This window comes from Dendropsophus ebraccatus, chromosome 2, assembly GCF_027789765.1.
Source record: "Dendropsophus ebraccatus isolate aDenEbr1 chromosome 2, aDenEbr1.pat, whole genome shotgun sequence".
Taxonomy (NCBI): domain Eukaryota; kingdom Metazoa; phylum Chordata; class Amphibia; order Anura; family Hylidae; genus Dendropsophus; species Dendropsophus ebraccatus.
In genome coordinates this window covers 98,641,469-98,661,292 of record NC_091455.1, presented here as the reverse complement: position 1 = coordinate 98,661,292, position 19,824 = coordinate 98,641,469, and the positions used below count along the sequence as shown (strand labels likewise).

The window sequence follows — 19,824 nt, the reverse complement described above, 5'->3', positions numbered from 1 at the left end:
TTGCAGTTTTCATTGGGGTAAAGCAATGAGTTCTGTCTGTAGACTGTAGTCTGTTGTAAAGTGATCTGTACAGCATTACAGCCTCATGTGACACCAGTAGGTAGATAGGATCAATACAAGACAATAGAAGCTCCCTGCGAAATGACCTTTTCAAAGGTCACAGAGCAAGCTCAAAGACAAATACAGTCATCTCAAGGGGACAGATTCCGTCTATTGTTGTCTATGTCCACAAGTCTTGTTGCAAAGTAAGTCACTAAATGCTTTTACAAGCAGCCCAGGCAATTCAGCAGCCTCCATAACAATGTACAAATAGTGAAATCAACAAAAATTTAAGTCAGAAAATAGAAACAGATCAGAATAAAAGAACAAGTTTTAGTATGTGGAGTCGTAAAGCTAGAAAAACACACATATATCCCAATATGCATTAATTCCAATGCCACTCCGGCGCAACTCACCCTCCACTGGTAAACCAATAAATTTGAAGACCTGGTGTTGTTCCCCACACGTAATGGATATTTAATGGGTACCAAACAGAACGTGCTAGTACATATGCACACTCGCTAGGACCTACTTGTAACATGTGCTCTAATGGGCCCACCATCAACAACTTATGCAGTCTAGCACCAATCCATCAGTGCATGCTCACCTATAGACACTATAGTCTGCCCTCACCAGTGTATAATACAAGTGGTGTGTTCTACTTGGGTTGATTGGAGCTGAAGTCCAGTGACCATGGAGCAGAGCGTGATGGTCCGCAGTGTAGTCCGCAACAGTCAATGTAATGATCCTAATGTCAATCCCAATCATGGGTATATGAGCAATATACAAGAGATAGTCCAGCTGTCTGGGCAGTGTCCAGCAGGTCTGCAATTCCAATGCTGGTGCGGAGTCTGGATTGTGGGCATGCTCCGTCAGCAGCGTGCACCACTTGACTTCCGCCAACAGATGCCTATGTCACAGGCAAAGATATGGAGGCCGTAGAAGACCAAACTCTCCAACGCGTTTCAGAAATTCACGGAATTGTGGGCTTTGTCCATTGCTCCGTGCAGCACCATCTAGAGGTAGTGGGGCAACCTGGTCTCTGTCTATGACGGACGGATATTGCTAGTTGTTATAAGTTTTAGTATGTGATTCTAATCAGTAAAAGAACATTCAGGTGACTTGTTCCCTTTAAGGACAATAGGGAGAGTTACAAGCAAATACAAATAGGGATACAAGTGTCTGCACTTACATAGAAAGTGTCCCTTAATGCAGAGAAGCTAATAATATAAAAATGGGTACATAGTTACATGTGGCATCTCACTATCCTACTACGGTATACCCTACACATGGAATTTAGAAAAATGGATATGCACCACCTGTTAACAAAAAGTTGGGCAGGTGTTTTGAAAATGTGGTATAAATTGTCAAAAGAAGTGCAAACTCAGCTTTTTGTGGAAAGTATATTAATATCTGGTGTAAAGTTCATGCACCACTTTTTGAAAGAAAAAAAACAGGCAAAAAAATATAGTGCAAACAGTTTTGATTATTCCCTCCACCCCATAAATAAAGATATTGATTTCTATGTAAGTTTCTTGTCTAAGGCCATGTTCACACGCTGTAAAATAACAGTTGACATTGGAATTTAAAATAACTGTCATTGTTTTCATTCTTCAATAATTTGCATTATTAAAATCTATAGAAACAATGGCCGTTGGTTCGCACATATGTATAAAATGTTATTGTGCGAACAGTAGGTGTTATTTTTTTATCCAAACTTATTCACATAGCACTTTTTGTCCCCGTTCTTTGCAGAAGGAAACATCAGTGGTGACAGTGATGAAATGTTTCCTAGCACCCACACAGCCTGGCTGCTTCCCTCATTGGGATAAAGTATCTGGGTTTCACCAGTCCTGTAATCCTTCTGGTTCCTACTAGGCTGAATTCTCCCCCCTTGTGGCAAATCTAGCTCCTGTGCTGTTATCTCTGGCTGCTGGTTTCACATAAATCTGTCTTTCTCTGTCACTTTTACTACCTCACACACAACAGAACCTTGCTTCCTTTTACATCACACACAAGACCTTGTTTCTTTTTACCTCACACACAACAGGACCTAACTTCCTTTCTAACTACCTTTCTTCATTTTACCTCATACAACACTCACTGGACTCCCTTCCTGATTCTTCTATGCCCCTCATCTTCCCGCATAAACAGCACAGCTCTTACTGTTAACTCCCTTACTGCTGGACAACTAACAATGTTGTGTGCTGGCACTACTGGCCTTCTCCAACTGCCAGACAGAGATAATAAATTAACCCTTGACAGTGACAGACAAGCTTACCATGGGCCACATATCCTGCTACATAGCTAGATTAGAAAGAGAGATGAAATATCTGTTTTCTTTCCCCTATACTGCTTTGGAGGCTGTCGCTGTTCGGTTGTTTCCCTGCCCCTTGGCCAGGTGCTCACTGATTGATTGATGTTATGTCAGTAGTGGGCGGGGTTTGAGATGAGGTGTTAGAGTTTGCCTGGCAACAGAAGAGTTCAGAGAGACAGAGTTCATATGACTTTGGTCTCAAAAGCGAGGGGGAGGACAAAGGAGCTTAGACCATGTGAACCAGGAAGTGAGGATTTTCTGCAGCTCAAGAGTGTGAATCTAGATGTGCTGCAGACAAACAGCCAAATTCATCTAAAAGAAACCTATTACAAACCATCTTTGATTATGGTAGGAATTCAACAAGGTAAATTTTTATTAAGTGGAGAACCCATTTAAAGACATACCCAAAGACATACCCGCTATTACAATGATGGCCTTTGGACATGCTGAACCACAGATGTTGTTTGGTTCTCAAAACAACGGCTGTTTTGTGTATCTGAAAATAAAAAATAAAAGTAAAACATTTTTTGTGTGAACATAGCTGAAATCATGGAAAGTGTGTTACCAGAGTGGGATGTGCTACATAACTGTAGAGTAAAAGTTGCCCATGGGTCCTATTCTGAACAGCTGGAAAGCTATCCTCAGCACTGTCATTTGGACTTATGCACAAATTGCCTTAGAGTGTACTATATTTATTGGTTTAATTAAGAAAAAAACAAGTGGGTGATGTTTCAGCCATGCAGAGTTCATCTTCAAAAAATCCCTTAGGGGAGGAGTGGGGGATAACATCAACATAGCCTTATCACTGTAAAAATGTGGGCATATATACTAAATGAATGCATAGAATCCACCTTGCATAGGCCATAAGTGTGTCCTTTTGGCCTGCAGTTGGCAGCATACTATAGGAGGTGCATAGGCTAGGAGTCTATGTCATCTATGGCATCCATCTATAGCATCTAGGAATATGTTAGAAGCATATATTGAAGAATCCACCCAACATATGTTTTCAATGCAAAATGCAGTATAATGAATATTACAGCCAATTGGCGTTAATGCCGGTGGTCATTATAAAATGACTCGACTGTGTAGAAGCTCTATAGTAGTAACTCTGCTTTACACACGAAGACAGAAGAAAATTGATAGAAAATCTATCTATCTATAGATCTATCTATATTGTAATACATGTGATACACTGAGATGTAAGGTGGCTTTAGCTAACATTCAACTAATATAGCATTACACTACAAGTGTCAAACTAAGTTACTTAGTCTAGAGAAAGAAGTAAAGGAACCTTTGCGCTCTTGGCTGCTTACTCCAATATTTTCTAGTCCTCACATAAAATGTCTTCATTTTCTTTTCCAAAACCCACAGTTACAAAAAAAGATTATGGACCTTTCAAGCTCGGCACATCCTGTACAATTTATTATTCCTTGTACTGTTCTCATCTCTCCTTATTCGCAGTTCACTAGGCCTTTTCCACTACTTTGTTGTGTAGGATGTTTGATTATTGAATCAGTCAGCATCTTATTCAAGGGACAACTGCAGCTATCCCAAGCCATCATCTCATATTAAAACCAGACCCATGTACTGCATATTGACTCTGTCCCACTCCCTACAATAAAGCAGACAAGTATAGTCTCAAGGGATTGAGATTATATTCTTAATATATAAAATTTTACTTTTCCTTCTGCAACAAGTCAGTAAAAGGGCACAATCCTGTATATACCTATCCGTTTTTCTTGAAAATATTACATTCTGAAAGACTTCATTCATGGTTGTGTGGTGTTCACAAGGAGAACTGGAGTAGTGGTGCAGGGCCAAGTGGGGGTAGTAGTACGGTAGTTTTGTGGTCTAGTTGAGCCCTTAATGTCCTCTTGTGTATGATTTTTGTAACTTTTATAGTCAAGGCTCTAAACAAAAAAGGTAGTCCTTGACCCCAGGAACACTATGGTGTAAATGTCTGGGTGCTAGTGTGCCTGTGATGTTTAGTGCAAAAGACTTGGAGAATCCGCAGAGCACTCCAATACAAAATACAGTCTTTTCAGAGCATAGAGTAGTGATGTGTGTATGCAGGTTTAATTTTAGTGTGTGAGATGTGAGCACAGTCCTCTGTAGTTTCCTCTAAAGGAAGCTACACCACTCACTATTAGTATACAACTAGCCGATAAGTCCTGGAGGATTCCGTCGCTCGTATCGGCGCGCATCTCTGCCCATGCCATAGACACCTTTCTATAGACAGGCCAATTCTGCCGTCCACCAAAGAACTGACAGGTCAATTCTTTTGGCAGATGGTGGAATCGGCCCAGCCATAGAATAGAGTCTATGGTACGGGCAGAAATGCGTGTGAACGCCAGAGTTCGCAAGCGGGTGTGAGCTGCGGAATCCATGACGGGTTTTCCTCCAGGATTCCGTAGTGTGCACATACCCCTATTCAGCTCTGGCAAAATAGGAGCAGAATTTGAGCGGAATTCAAGCAGAATGTAGTGACACTGACACCCCTTTTTGCACTTTTTGCACTTCTGTACACAGGTGTAAAGGGTAAATGTTGCAGTTTTCATACCTTACTTTAAATCATACGTCATGGTGCTTGTTCTAGTGAAAAGTAATTTTTTATCAACTGTGGATACCTGGGCGGGGCTTCACGGCCGAAGTGCCACTTAGCCCTGCCACAGCCCCACCGTAGGCCCTGCCCACCGTGACATCATTGCCGTGTAGGTCCCGCTCCCTCAGCGGCCATTGGTATGGACTGACCTAGAGGGGGTGGGGCCTAGACCTTTAGGCTGGCCTGTTCCAATGGCCATTGACGGGCGGGGCCTATGCGCTGATGACATTTCATAGGTGATTTTTACTGGAACAAGCATGTAAAGGGGGTGACAGTGTCACGTTAAGCCCCCACTGACTTCTATAGGATTCCTCTAGCAGAATCCGCCCAAAGAATTGACATGTCAATTCTTTGGGCGTAAAGTGGATCTGCAGCAGAAAATTCTGCAGTGTGAACAATAGAGCAGAAATTTCATTGAACACAATGGGGCATTGCTCTGTTCATATTTTATGGGAGGAATTTCAAGCGGAAATTAAGAGTAGATTCCTCTTCAGTTCCTTGCCTATTTCTTAGTGTGCACATACCCTATAAGTGTAATGGTTTTAAAGGTACAGTATACTCATACACATCAAATAAACATACTGCCACAGTCACAGGTTACACCTAGACAAAAAGTCAATTTTGCAGATTCTCATTAAAAAAAACATATTTTCAGTATGACTAAACACATTCCACACTTTCTTTTCTTTTTTTTTTGTTTAATGTTTATTGATCCCACACCTATCTTTCCAATAGTCGTATTTATTTCTACATATTATTTCTGCAAGCCACAAATCCAATCTGCTTCATTAGTAATAAGTGGCATATACCTAACTGACCTGCACTTATGTTTTTCAGTGTTTGTCTTATATGAATTACATATTTTTATACCCACAGGCTGTGTTAATCATTGAGCACTATATAGGCTACAGACAGATACGGCTTGACAGAGACCAATAAGATACAGTATAACTACTTACTGACAAAACATTACAACCCGGGGCTACTCGCCAGAGAAGCAATTGCTTTCTAGCTCACTTGGTATACTGTTACATAGGATCAGTCTCCAAATGATCCTGGTTCCATTTTGGAACAAATGTCAATCCACATTGCACTAAAAATAAAAGAGAATGCACCAAGTTGCCATTCTGAAACTTTCCTATAACAAAAGGGTTTACTTTAGAGAGCTCTGCATGATCTCATCACTTATCAGTCAGAATTCTGAAGCTGAAGACTGTAGCAAGAGCAGATCAGCATGATTCAACATCTAGAATTACAAAGGATTTGACTAAGCTCGATCCCTGTCAGAAAACTATTGAGCTTCTGCCATTAGATGAGAAAGTGTGTTATAACCCAGGGTGGCAAGCAAAAAAATAAATAAAATATGTCTTTTTGGAAACATGTAAACTTTAAGAATAATGTATTCACTTCTATGTGAAGGAAGAGATTTACAAATGTTTTATTGCTAAATAACACAATGGATACCTTACTGGCATAAATGCAAGCTAAGTGGCAACTTACAAAGCAGGCAGCTTGTTGAAAGTCTTTGAAATAACTAGAAAGATGTAATTGAGCTGGACAGTGCAAACTTACACAGGTCATTCTGCTGTGATAAAACTGATGCCTTTGTAGACTGTCCAAGCTTACACTGTCTAATCCTTAGACAAGTCCTTAAAAAAATTGGCACATCTGTAGATTGTCTAGCCAGAAGGCCCCCATACACCTTCAATAACTGACAAATGACAATCATTCAGTTGTCAGTTATCTCTCCCGTCTGGCCCACAGCTCTTATCTCTTCCAGAACAAAGGGGCCAGGCAGCAATTATCCATCACATTCGACCCCTATCACCAAATGCTCTTTTTGGTGGGTCGAGCAGTTTTTGTTCACTGTTATGGCCTGTTCACACAGAGCAAAAGAGGCGGAATTTCCAAAGGAGCCTGCACCATGGACGTCGCTTGAAATCCTGCCTTCTGCTTATCCCTATGATTCAATGGGTTTTCTGGTGCGCCTCTGCTCTCCACTCAAAGAATTGACATGTCAATTCTTTGAGCGGAGAGTGGAGGCACACAAGAAATCCTATTGAATCAACGGGACAGGCAGCATTTCAAGCAACATCTGCGGCACGGGTTTTGCTCTGTGTGAATCATTTGCTCTGGATCATTTTTATGAATGTCAGCTTGTCCACATTGGCTGTAAATTGGCTGATCTGCTTGCCAGTGATGACACCACCTGTGGTGCTAAACACTTTTTCAGAGAGCACACTTGCTGCAGGGCAGGCCAGCACCTCCAAGGCATAGAAACTCATGAATGAATGAAAAAGACTTAGTACCAGGAGACATGTAGACACATGCTAATCCACTATGTAGCTAAAATTCTATCTCCTGCTAATATTTGCCATATCAGGTGGTGAGGGTGAATGTTGAGGAGTACGGAGGAAGGTTTTCCATTTTGCGGTCATGCTCACCCTCCCTTCAAAGGTGGTGATGGTCCCTCAGCTGCATTAGCAACTTTCTCCTTCTTGGCCTTCTTCTCCCACCAAGCTCTTTCTGCCAGATGGGAACTCTGGCAGTAGTGCATCTACTTGCACTTGCATTCCTGCATCTCTCTATCATGCTCTACAGATGCTATAAAAGATGCATTATTGTCCTTGTAGCGAAGATCCAGCAGGGTGGCCACCCAGAGGCTTTTCTGTTGTTTGATCCGCTGCAGCTTTTGAATTAGGTGGCGCAGCTTGCCGTATAAGCCAAGGTCCACTGTGCTTTTGCACCCTGTTCCCTCTTTTGCTCTGTTGTTGAGTGACCACCCCCTCTTCCGCTGGACCTTCAATACATATGAGGTCTAGGACCTTGTCATCACTCCTCCCATCGGCTTCCACCCACTCATCTCTCCTGTCTTTCATGACTGTCTCCACACAGCTGGGTCTCATCATCATCTCCTGACAGGGCTGTTTTACGACACTGTGCTGCCCCTAGTAGTAAATTTTCAAGGGGGTGAGGCGAGCTCTTGACTGACCATTCGGCGAGCGTTGTTGGGACCCATTAAATGACACCACAGACCCTGGCACCTGCTTGCACCAGATGAAGATGTATTTCCCACATCTGCTCCCTGCAGCGGCTGCTTATCCAAAACAAGAGTGCAGAGAACAAATAAACACACCAGGTTGACCTGTTGCATTTATTTGTTCTCTGTACCCTTGTTTTGGATAATAAAGAAGCCGTATTTGACTACATCCTTGGAGCTGGACTTTCCTTTTGCTCTTCATATTGCCCTGTATCGGGGTTTTCGAGCACATGAGAGTGGTGAGGAGTGGCTGAGCTGACATCTACATGTTTTTGCAGTCCATTAGCATTGTTGCATCCACACTATCGCTGCAGGTCCCAGTCGACAGTGTGTCTGATGACTGGAATTCACTGCCAGGCCATCTGTCTTTAATATGGACCAGCTATATGCCTGTGTGAAGCCTATGTGTGATTTTACATGTACAGTAGCATTTTGGTCAGTATTTTTACCAAAAAGTGAAACCGACACAGAGAAAAACTATAATGCAAAGGTTTGCACCTTTGTCTTTGTTTGGGACCCACTTCTGATTTGGCTAAAAATGCAGACCAAAATTCTGTGTGTAAAGCCAGCTTATATCTTATTCCTACATAATACTCTGATAGTAGGAATATATAAAACATAACTATATATAAGACACAACTAACACTTATCAACAAGTAACCATTTTGCCTTGCAGAAAATGTGAGCAAGACACAGTAAGAAATGATTGGAAAGTAGGCCTCGATAAGAAGATCTTTGTAAGGTATTCTTTATTAGTGTCATATAGCAATTGGAAAATATGACCCATAGTTACAGAATTCATCACAGATTCGAATGTCAGAGGTAACAAAAGAATAAGAGCTTGCACATGCATTAAGATATTGATCTCCATGTCTGTGACAGATACTTGACAAAGGGCAATGCAAGCTACCATTTCATATAGTTGGTGTATGTAAGGAACTATTGCTTTAGTAACATAATTTAGGCCTTTGTACTATAGTTTCATTGTCCTTCAAAACTACCAGAAGTGTATCTCATAAAATCCAAAAAAGAATCAGTACATGGTAGGAAGTAGTGTAGATCCAAAGGAGACTGGAGCTGCACAGAGCTGGAGAGATAGAATACATAACCACAATGAGTCAGAACTTCCCCAGGGAGTGCTAATCCACAGTAATGCTATATCAATTTTTCCACAGAGGCTATAACATAGAGTGATGATAACCTCATCACAAAGATACTGAGAAACACCAGCAGTACTGTGGAGAGATCTGAGCACAATATTACATTTCTCATCATGAACTTTTCATATTACAGTTGGGTCACAAGACTAGACTAGGCCTCTTAAAGGGAATCTTTTTTTTTAATAGAGTTCTTGTTTCAATCAAGTTTCAATGTTAAACAAATTTAGAAATTAAAATCACAAGACTTTTATTGTCCCTATAAAAAAAAAAATCCAGAAATCTTTCAGTTTTCACATTGGCACAAAAATAAGGTTGTTTGGCAGCCAATTTATGGATTTCTGCAAGTCCCATTCACATGAATGGAACTGCCACAGACATATGTGCAACCAATCTTCCATTTGTGAATATACTTTAAAGGGGTTATCCAGGATGAGGCTGGCTTCACATTGCCTTAATTTTTCAGAAAAATGCTAATAAAAAACACCATTGCCCTTTTTTTTTTGCTGGAAGTCAATGAAAGTTTATGATATGCCTTACTCCAGTGCTTCTCAAACTTTTTGTTCTCAGGCTTACCCAGTGATCCAGGTTTATGCCCGGGCCTCACCACAAACACATACTATTACGCAGTGCCAGATATCCCCTTATAATGGCACAATAATGCACACAAACAGCTAATTCCCCTTTTAATGCCACAATAATGCCCTACAAACAGTTAATTCCCCCATTAGTGCCCCCGAAAAGTTATTCCTCCCATTAATGCCCCCCAAACAGTTATTTTTCCCCTTCTTTTCTTGAGCATGTGCATTCGGGTCAGCGTTTGGACCCAAATATAGGTTTCTATGATAAAGTCCATGTTTGTGTCCGAACGCCGACCTGAAAAAACTTCAAAGTTATACTAGTTAAAGGGGTTATCCAGCGCTACAAAAACATGGCCATTTTTCCCCCTACTGTTGTCTCCAGTTCAGGTGCAGTTTGCAATTAAGCTCCATTTACTTCAATGGAACCGAGTTTCAAAACCCCACCCAATAGGGGGAAAGTGGCCATGTTTTTGTAGCGCTGGATACCCCCTTTTAACACAAAAAAAGCAAACACATTAAAAAAAAAAACTGCCATTCTCTGCATTGGAGTTTTTCCTGGCATTTCTGTGGTGGCCAGAAAGACACTACAAGAAAACTATGTGTGAGGGCACCCTTACCTTTAGATCAAGACTTTCACAACAGCAAATAAGATTTTTCCAAAATTAAAAAATGAATGTAGCTAAAGAAAGTGAAAAACATCCCCAAATCTAAAAATCTATCCATTTCTGTCTCCCATTGACATCAATGGGGAATGTTGAGAGGGAAAAAATATGGTTTAAGGGTGCATGTGAACACATGTAAACACAACTTTAAAGTGACATCAACTGGGATTGAGCTATTTTTTCAGAGCAGATTTTACCAGTTTGAACAATGAGTCCATGGATTCTGTAGTGTGAATGCGACCACAGTCCCCAAACTGTTCGAGCTAGCGATGTCCTCTTCTTGCTCACTAATTTCCCTCAACCCTTCCCCCTCCATAGGTTATAATGGACTCCGCAAACACGTTTTCTCCTTGCTCCTCTGTAATAAAGACAGCTTTGCCTGATAATGAACAGATAAGAAGTGAGGGGGGGGGGGGAGGCTGGAGAACAGCTTTTTGAGTACAGAAAGAGGCTTTTCTGTCTAATAAAACCTATTACAGAGTTTCTTGCAATAAAAATGACAGTTACACCTTATAGATATATAAATTTAAATTTGTAGGTCTTTTTTTAACATAGCTGAAAATTAAATGATTGTCTAATAAAAGGCAATTATGTCTTAAACAGAAAGATTCAGAAAAGTCAGTAGTTTATCATGAGATTGACTTCAGTTGTTCTGGGGGGGAAGAAGCCACATCACAGGAATGTAGAATTAGATGTAGGCCATGGAATAACCCCTTTAAATCATTTACATTTCGCATACATAGATGATATTAATATGTAGGAAAAGTACAATATTTTTAATCCAGTTTGTATCTCAGTCTTAAAGAGGATGTACCATCAGGTACATCCTCTTTAATACGACCCACGGATAGAAGGGCGCTGTCACGGGGAAGCCGGTGTCGTGGTCCGTTTTTTAAACTGCAGCCCGGTTCCCGTGTATGGCACTGTTCTATCCACGGATATCGGGCCGGGGCTGAAGCACTGGAGGCGGGCCCGCCCCCACTGGGAGGGAATTCCATTCCCTCTATGACGCGGCTCCTTTAGAATCAATGGAGCTGCGTCATAGAGGGGCGGGGGTTTTCTCCCACTCTGGGCGGGCCGGCCCACCTCCAGTGCTTCAGCCCCGGCCTGGTACCAGTAAATAGAATGATGCCGTACATAGGAATCGGGCCGTGGTTCAAAAAAGGGACCACAGCATCGGCTTCCCCGTGATGGCGCCGTTCTATCTGTGGGTCATATTAAAGAGGATGTACCTGATGGTACATCCTCTTTAATGCAAAGTTATTAATGGAGTAAGGTTATTAAACCAATGCCATTAGAACTGCAGGCATATCATGGAATCCACCATAAGCAAACGCATAATCCAGACACCAGGCTTCTGAAATAAAGACCAGTGATCTATTTTATAAGATAATTACTCTGCTTTCCCCTCATCATCTCTAAAACCGTATGAAATGGCTTAGAGAAAGCAGAGAAAAATGCGCACAATTTAACATGTGAAAGAAAAACAAGATAAAATACTTGTTACTTATTGAGCGATATTTGTGTAATTTAAAACATATGTCACTTGGGCAAAGGCATAAATAAGACAAGTACCATCATTTTCCAAGCATAAAGGAAATGTTAGTTGTTTTCGAGTGACGGGTCAATTTGTTCTACACTGAGGTGATGTATTCTTTTTCAGTCTGAGTGAATATGTCAGGTTTGACATGGGGAAGTGATTGCTGATGGAAAGAACAGATGAGCTGGAGCAGAGGAGAAAATTTGTCTGCTTTAAATTCAGCAAGGCCAGAACTGTTTGTCTTGCATAAAATTTGTTAGCAAACAATAAGAATATATTACAGGTCATGATGAAGTCTCAGGATGGTACGACATCTATCTTAATAGTACTCGCACCATAAGAAAAGGACGTTATTTTAGTTCTGACAGTCAAAGCTTAGCAAATATTTAATTTTTAATGACACCGGCTAATTTTGCTCCTATCAAGAGATGTAGTTGTCCTCAAATATATAATATAGTATTCATTGTAGAGCCAGCTTAGTGTTAACATATTAAATAAGCTGCTCTACCACCCCTGCATACTAAACATGCTATGAGACTTCATTTGCTTTTTTGCAGTAGTTGAAAGATAGAAGTCAAGCTTCCAGATGTAATTTGATCATGTGACATATATGTCCTTCATCCTGGTAAATCCTTCTCTAAATTTAAACACATAGGGGGACATTTATTAAGTCGGGCGTTTTTTACAACGGACTTATAAATGTGCCCGCATCTCCGGCGCTACGGGGATTTATGTAGAGGCGGACTGCCTCTACTTAAATCCCGTGCGCTCTGGTGCGCACCGCAGAAAACCTACGCCAGCTGAGGACTGGAGTAGGTTTTCGGCGTATCTTTTTGCGGAACGAATGGTGAATCGCGCGGACTCTGAGTCCGCGCCCTCCATTCCACCCCCTTCACACCCTCTCCCTGCCCCCCCGCCGTACCCGTCGGAAAGTGCCGATTTGCGAAAATTTTATTCGCAAATCGGCCATTTGCAAATAAAATATTGCGCAAATCGGCAATTTCCGACGAAAACCCCCGGACCGCACGATGATATATGTCCCCCATAGAATTTAAATTCAATTATAATTTATTTCTAAGTCCATATTTGTATGCTAATCAGAGGTGTAGCTAGCTTTTCCTGCACCCGGGACAGAGGTTAAGTTTGGCACTCCCCCCCCAACACACAAACTTCTCGGCACTGTAACTGCACACTGGACTGAAGGCCACTATACAATACCTGCTGAGTATCGTGTCAGTGGCCTCAGCAACGCTACAGCTCACTGTCAAACCAGCCAACCATTTTTTCTACCAGCAATAAACCAGTGTGTTATTTGCTGGTTAGAGCAGTATTTGCAATAATACCAGTATACAAATAATACCACCCCAACATGACCACTGACCACCATACTGCCATACTGTTACTGAATAAAATCCTATAGTATTCTAAGACAACTATCACCCTATACAATACCATATACTGGTAGATACAAGCTCTACACCAGGGGTGGGGCCGCATCCCGCCCCTGAGACTTCCAGATGAGGCCCGCGGCTCTCCTGTGATGTGCACCGCTCTGGTGGGGCAGGAGCCGGCATACATAGCATTCTCCTGTGTCTGTGACAGGTGCCAGACACAGGAGGATGCTGTCTGTGCCGGCTCCTTCCCCACCAGAGCGGTGCACATCTTCTGTCTCCTGCGGGCCGGGCGCGATGACGTCATTTCATCGCTCGCCACCTGCAGGAGAAGATGGGCACAGACTAGGAGACAGAGGAGGACCTGGGCAGTGTGGAAGCGGAGGAAAGGTGAGTTAAATGTTTATTTTTTTATTTGGAACAGACACTGGGGCCTACGTACACTACCAGGGACATGACTGGGGGGTTAGCTAGACTACCAGGGCATCACTGGGTGGTTAACAATGACCAGCAGGGGCATCACAGGGGGTTAACTATGACCATTAAGGACATCACTGGGAGTTAACTATGACCAGCAGGGGCATCACTGGGGGATAACTATGACCAGCAGGGGCATCACTGGGGGATAACTATGACCAGCAGGGACATCACTGGGGGGTTAACTATGACCAGCAGGGGCATCACTGGGGGTTTAACTATGACTATCAGGGACATCACTGGGGGGTTAACTATGACAAGCAGGGACCTCACTGGGGGGTTAACTATGACCAGCAGGGGCATCACTGGGGGGTTAATTATTACTAGCAGGGGCATCACTTGGGGTTAACTATGACTACCAGGGGCATCACAGGGGGTTTACTAGACTATTAGGGGCATCACTGGGGGGTAAACTAGACTACCAGTTGTACGCCGTTGTGCAGCCCCAGGGCATCCGGGGTGAGCTCCTTCCGGCACACGCTGCTCGGCGCGATGACATCACGTGCGCTGCAGCAGGAAGAAGTTCGGGCACCGCGGGGCTGCAGGGGTAAGCTGCCGGCCTGAGATAGAGGCAGCGTTTGCGGGAAGGAGCTCACCCTGGATGCCCCGAAGCTGCTTTGGGGGGACCTGCCTAGTCTGCCTCTGCCCCCGGCTGTTCCCTCTCCCCCCCCCCAGCTTCTCACCCTGCCTGTGCCCCCATCTGCTCCCCCTGCCTGAGCCCCCATCTGCTCCCCCTGCCCCCATCTGCTCCCCCTGCCTGTGCCCCCCATCTGCTCCCCCTGCTGTGCCCCCATCTGCTCCCATCTGCCCCCCCTGCCCCAATCTGCTCCCCCTGCCCCCATCTGCTCCCCTGCCCCCATCTGCTCCCCTGTCCCCATCTGCTCCCCCTGCCTGTGCCCCCCATCTGCTCCCCCTGCCTATGCCCCCCATCTGCTCCCATCTGCCCCCCCTGCCCCATCTGCTCCCCCTGCCCCATCTGCTCCCCCTGCCTGTGCCCCCCATCTGCTCCCCCTGCCTGTGCCCCCATCTGCTCCCCCTGCCCCCATCTGCTCCTCCTGCCTGTGCCCCCAGCTGCTCCCTCTTCTCCCCTTGCCCCCCAGCTTCTCCCTCTGCCCCCATCTTCTCCCCTGCCACCCCAGCGGCTCCCCCTGCCTCCCCAGATTCTCGCCCTGCCCCTGCCCCCCCAGATGCTCCCCCTGCCTCCCCAGATTCTCGCCCTGCCCCTGCCACCCCCAGCTGCTCCCCCTTTCCGTCACCCCAGCTGCTCCCCCCCTGTCACCCCAGCTTTTCCCCCCCTGTCTCCCCCAGCTGCCTCCCTTCCCCAGCCCCCCCCCCCAGCTGCCTCCCTTCCTCAGTTCCCCCCCCAGCTGCCTCCCTTCCTCAGTCCTCCCCCAGCTGCCTCCCTTCCCCAGTCCCCCCCAGCTGCCTCCCTTCCCCAGTCCCCCTCAGCTGCCTCCCTTCCCCAGCCCCCCAGCTGCCTCCCTTCCCTAGCCCCCCCCAGCTGCCTCCCTTCCCCAGCCCCCCAGCTGCCTCCCTTCCCCAGCCCCCCCAGCTGCCTCCCTTCCCCAGCTGCCTCCCTTCCCCAGCCCCCCCAGCTGCCTCCCTTCCCCAGCTGCCTCCCTTCCCCAGCCCCCCCCAGCTACCTCCCTTCCTCAGCCCCCCCAGCTGCCTCCCTTCCTCATTCCCCCCCCCCAGCTGCCTCCCTTCCCGTCACCCCCAGCTGCCTCCCTTCCTCAGCCCCCCCCAGCTGCCTCCCTTCCTCAGCCCCCCCCAGCTGCCTCCCTTCCTCAGTCCCCCCCCCCCCCGCTGCCCCCCTTCCTCAGTCCCCCCAGCTGCCTCCCTTCCTGAGTCCCCCCCAGCTGCCTCCCTTCCTCAGCCCCCCCCAGCTGCCTCCCTTCCTCAGCCCCCCCCAGCTGCCTCCCTTCCTCAGCCCCCCCCAGCTGCCTCCCTTCCTCAGTCCCCCCCCCGCTGCCCCCCTTCCTCAGCCCCCCCAGCTGCCTCCCTTCCTCAGTCCCCCCCCCCCGCTGCCCCCCTTCCTCAGTCCCCCCCAGCTGCCTCCCTTCCTCAGTCCCCCCCAGCTGCCTCCCTTCCTCAGTCCCCCCCAGCTGCCTCCCTTCCCCAGCCCCCCCCCCAGCTGCCTCCCTTCCCCAGCCCCCCCAGCTGCCTCCCTTCCTCAGTCCCCCCCAGCTGCCTCCCTTCCCCAGCCCCCCCCCCCCCCCAGCTGCCTCTCTTCCCCAGTCACCCCAGCTGCGCGCCTGCACATGAGTTGTGGCTGGAGAAGTCTTCATGATGTCTGCCAGATGGAGAAGAAAGCAAAAAGTGAGCGACGGCAATTGGAGAAGACGTCACCTGTGAGTCATTAGTAACTGCACTGTAATCACTTCTATAGTGTGCAGAGCCTGTGTACCATTGGGGTCTAAATGGGTCAGTGTAATGTTTGCGGTAGTGTACTGACACAGCCCCGCGGACACTACAGTACACTAGTGCAAACTTTTTAACTAGAATCAAACTACAACAGCTGCAGGCACTACAACTCCCAGCATATGCTGAGGTCTGCAGACTGTCAGTAAATGCTGGGAGTTGTAGTGCCTGCAGCTGTTGTAGTTGGGTCCTATACACTGGATGCTTTGTGGTATATAAGTATACATAGATCTGTGGGGGCTCAGTGCAGGGAAGTGACCCCAGAACATCACTAATAGGGGATAGGGGGAGATGTTTTTTGTTCTATCCCCTATTAGTGATGTTCCATACACTTCCCTGCACTGAGCCCCCACAGATCTATGTATTCTTATATGCCACAAAGCATCCAGTTTATAATGCACCTAGGACCCAACTACAACAGCTGCAGGAACTACAACTCCCAGCATTTACTGACAGTCTGCAGCCCTCAGGATATGCTGGGAGTTGTAGTACAGTGTAGACAGATGTATTGCTGGACCTTTAGGGCTGATGGTTGTCACTCACAGATTGCAGCCACCAGGAGTCTCTGCACACAGTGGTTTATTAAAGGGTGGTCCACTGAGAAACTACAACTCCCAGCATAGCCTGAGAGCTGTATAAATGTAGGGATTTGTCACAGATACAGATGAATCCAGGAGAGGAGCAGGTCAGCATGTCGTGTCTCACTGGTTCTATATTGGTGGGCTCCAGGTACCCCAGTCCCACACTGGACAGAACCGGTCCCCAAACTAAGACGTCCCCGACCTCCTTCCTTCCTCCATCACGTCTGTTTGATGAGAATAGCGGGCATCAAGCAGAGCGGCACCCAAGTGCCACGGTATATACCATGCATGTAACCTGCCAGTGCCGGGGGAAGGGCGCCTCAGCAAGCAAGGTGCCTAGGGCAGCATGAACTCTTAATACAGGCCTGCTCACAAGTGACGTCTTCTCTGATCAGAGTCACACACTTTTTTTTTTCCATCTGTGCCAGGTCATGACTCTTCTTATCATAATCTGCCAGAGAAATGTCTTAGTTTCCTTACTCCAGCACATACAGCATTAGGGCTCCTCTGTGCCCCATATAGTTGCTAAGCCCCCTCTGTCCCCTCATATAACAGGTTCACTCTGAGCCCTCATATACTAGTTGGGTTTCTCTTTATCTCATAGAGTACCCAGGTCCCCTCTGTGCCCCCATATAGTAATTTGGCCCATCCTATTAATCCATTTATTAGGGTGTCCCCCTCTAGGGTGTCCCTAATAAATAAGGAAGGTATCCTCTGTGCATCCATAAAGTAGTGAAAGCATACCTGTCAGGACAGATGCTGCCGGACTAGAAGTTTGGGTATACTTGGTAAAGCGCCACGCATGACAAAAATGCACGCATGTTGGATCACATGTGGTGTGTTTCCAAGGATACATGGATTTCCAGATTAGAAGTCGACGTTGCTGCTAGTCCGGCAGCATCTGTCCTGACAGGTACTCTATAAATCCCTTTGTGCCCTTTTAAATCCCTTTCTGCCTCCATTTAGCCCCCTGTATGTTGTATCCTGTAGGTAGCCCCCTGTAAATGTTAGGCCCCTGTAGTTAGGACACCAGTAAATGTTATGCCCCTGTAGTTAGTATCCCAGTAAATGTTAATGTTATACCCCTGTAGTTAGTACCCAAGTAAATGTTTTACCCCTGTAGTTAGTACCCCAGTAGATGTTGTGCCCCTGTAGTTAGTACCCCAGTAAATGTTAATCCCCTGTTGTTAGGACACCAGTAAATGTTAGGCCCCTGTAGTTAGTACCCAAGTAAATGTTAGGCCCCTGTAGTTAGTACCCCAGTAAATGTTTTACCCCTGTAGTTAGTACCCAAGTTAATGTTTTACCCCTGTAGTTAGTACCCCAGTAAATGTTGTGCCCCTGTAGTTAGTACCCCAGTAAATGTTAGGCCCCTGTAGTTAGTACCCTAGTAAATGTTAGGCCCCTGTAGTTAGTACCCCAGTAAATGTTAATGTTATGCCCCTGTAGTTAGTACCCCAGTAAATGTTGTGCCCCTGTAGTTAGTACCCCAGTAAATGTTAATGTTATGCGCCTGTAGTTAGTACCCAAGTAAATGTTGTGCCCCTGTAGTTAGTACCCCAGTAAATGTTATGCCCCTGTAGTTAGTACCCCAGTAAATGTTAGGCCCCTGTTGTTAGGACACCAGTAAATGTTATGCCCCTGTAGTTAGTACCCCAGTAAATGTTAGGCCCCTGTTGTTAGGACACCAGTAAATGTTAGGCCCCTGTAGTTAGTACCCTAGTAAATGTTAGGCCCCTGTAGTTAGTACCCCAGTAAATGTTAATGTTATGCCCCTGTAGTTAGTACCCCAGTAAATGTTGTGCCCCTGTAGTTAGTACCCCAGTAAATGTTAATGTTATGCCCCTGTAGTTAGTACCCAAGTAAATGTTGTGCCCCTGTAGTTAGTACCCCAGTAAATGTTATGCCCCTGTAGTTAGTACCCCAGTAAATGTTAGGCCCCTGTTGTTAGGACACCAGTAAATGTTATGCCCCTGTAGTTAGTACCCCAGTAAATGTTAGGCCCCTGTTGTTAGGACACCAGTAAATGTTAGGCCCCTGTAGTTAGTACCCAAGTAAATGTTAGGCCCCTGTAGTTAGTACCCCAGTACATGTTATGCTCCTGTAGGTAGCCCCCTGTAAATGTTATGCCTTTATAGTTAGTACCCCAGAAAATGTTAGGCCCTTGTAGGTGCTCCCCCACTGTAGCTAGTGCCACAGGAAATGTTAGGCTCCTGTAGATGGTCCCCTGTAGGTCCTATACACAGTCTATTCACCTCAACACTTCTAATGGACAGTGGAATCAGCAGTGCTGATGCACACACACACACACACACATATATATATATATATATATATATATATATATATGTATACACACACACACACATATATATATATATATATATATATATACACACACACACTAACACATCCATTAAAACACATACAAATCCAACCCATCAAGTCCATACACTATACACATGACATGTAACACATACTACATTCATCCATCATACACCTACAATCATACACGTTACACACTACATGTACAGTGTACTTACTCCCTCTAGCAGCATGCTGGGTGTAGTGGTCTTTGTCCATGGCAGCAGCAGCAGCTACAGGCTCTGATCCTCTCACTGCAGCCCTCTCCTCCATCGTCCCGACTGCTGTAACATTACGCCAGTCTCACCAGGAGGACGGAGGGAGGTCACATAGTGCAGGAGGGAAGGGGAGAGAAGGGAGAACACACCCGGAGCAGAGCGTCCTGCAGACTCCGTGTGACCCCTGATAGCAGCCATTAGCTGCAGCCAGGGATCACTGCCAGACACTGCAGGACGCTGTCAGTGCACTCCTGCCCCCTAACACTCACTGTAACTGCGGTACGTGCATGGATGGGTTAGCAGATCTAGCACTCACCCGTCCTGATGGCCCCCCCTTCAGCCCTGCGCCCCGAGCAGCGCCCCCCCCCCCCCCCGCTCCCCCCTCGCTACACCCCTGATGCTAATTAATACCACAATATAAATGTATAGTGGTG

At 45.8% G+C, this 19,824-nt stretch overlaps 1 long non-coding RNA gene across 1 annotated transcript in view; it reads left to right on the top strand.

Moving 5' to 3' along the window:
- Positions 1-2,541: 2,541 nt before the first annotated feature.
- The window catches only part of LOC138783390 (uncharacterized), a 34,792-nt gene continuing 17,509 nt past the window's right edge, over positions 2,542-19,824 (top strand). Inside the window, exons 1-2 of the long non-coding RNA XR_011361669.1 lie at positions 2,542-2,720; positions 8,675-8,740. This is a non-coding gene — a long non-coding RNA (uncharacterized lncRNA). The remainder of the gene's footprint in view (positions 2,721-8,674; positions 8,741-19,824) is intronic.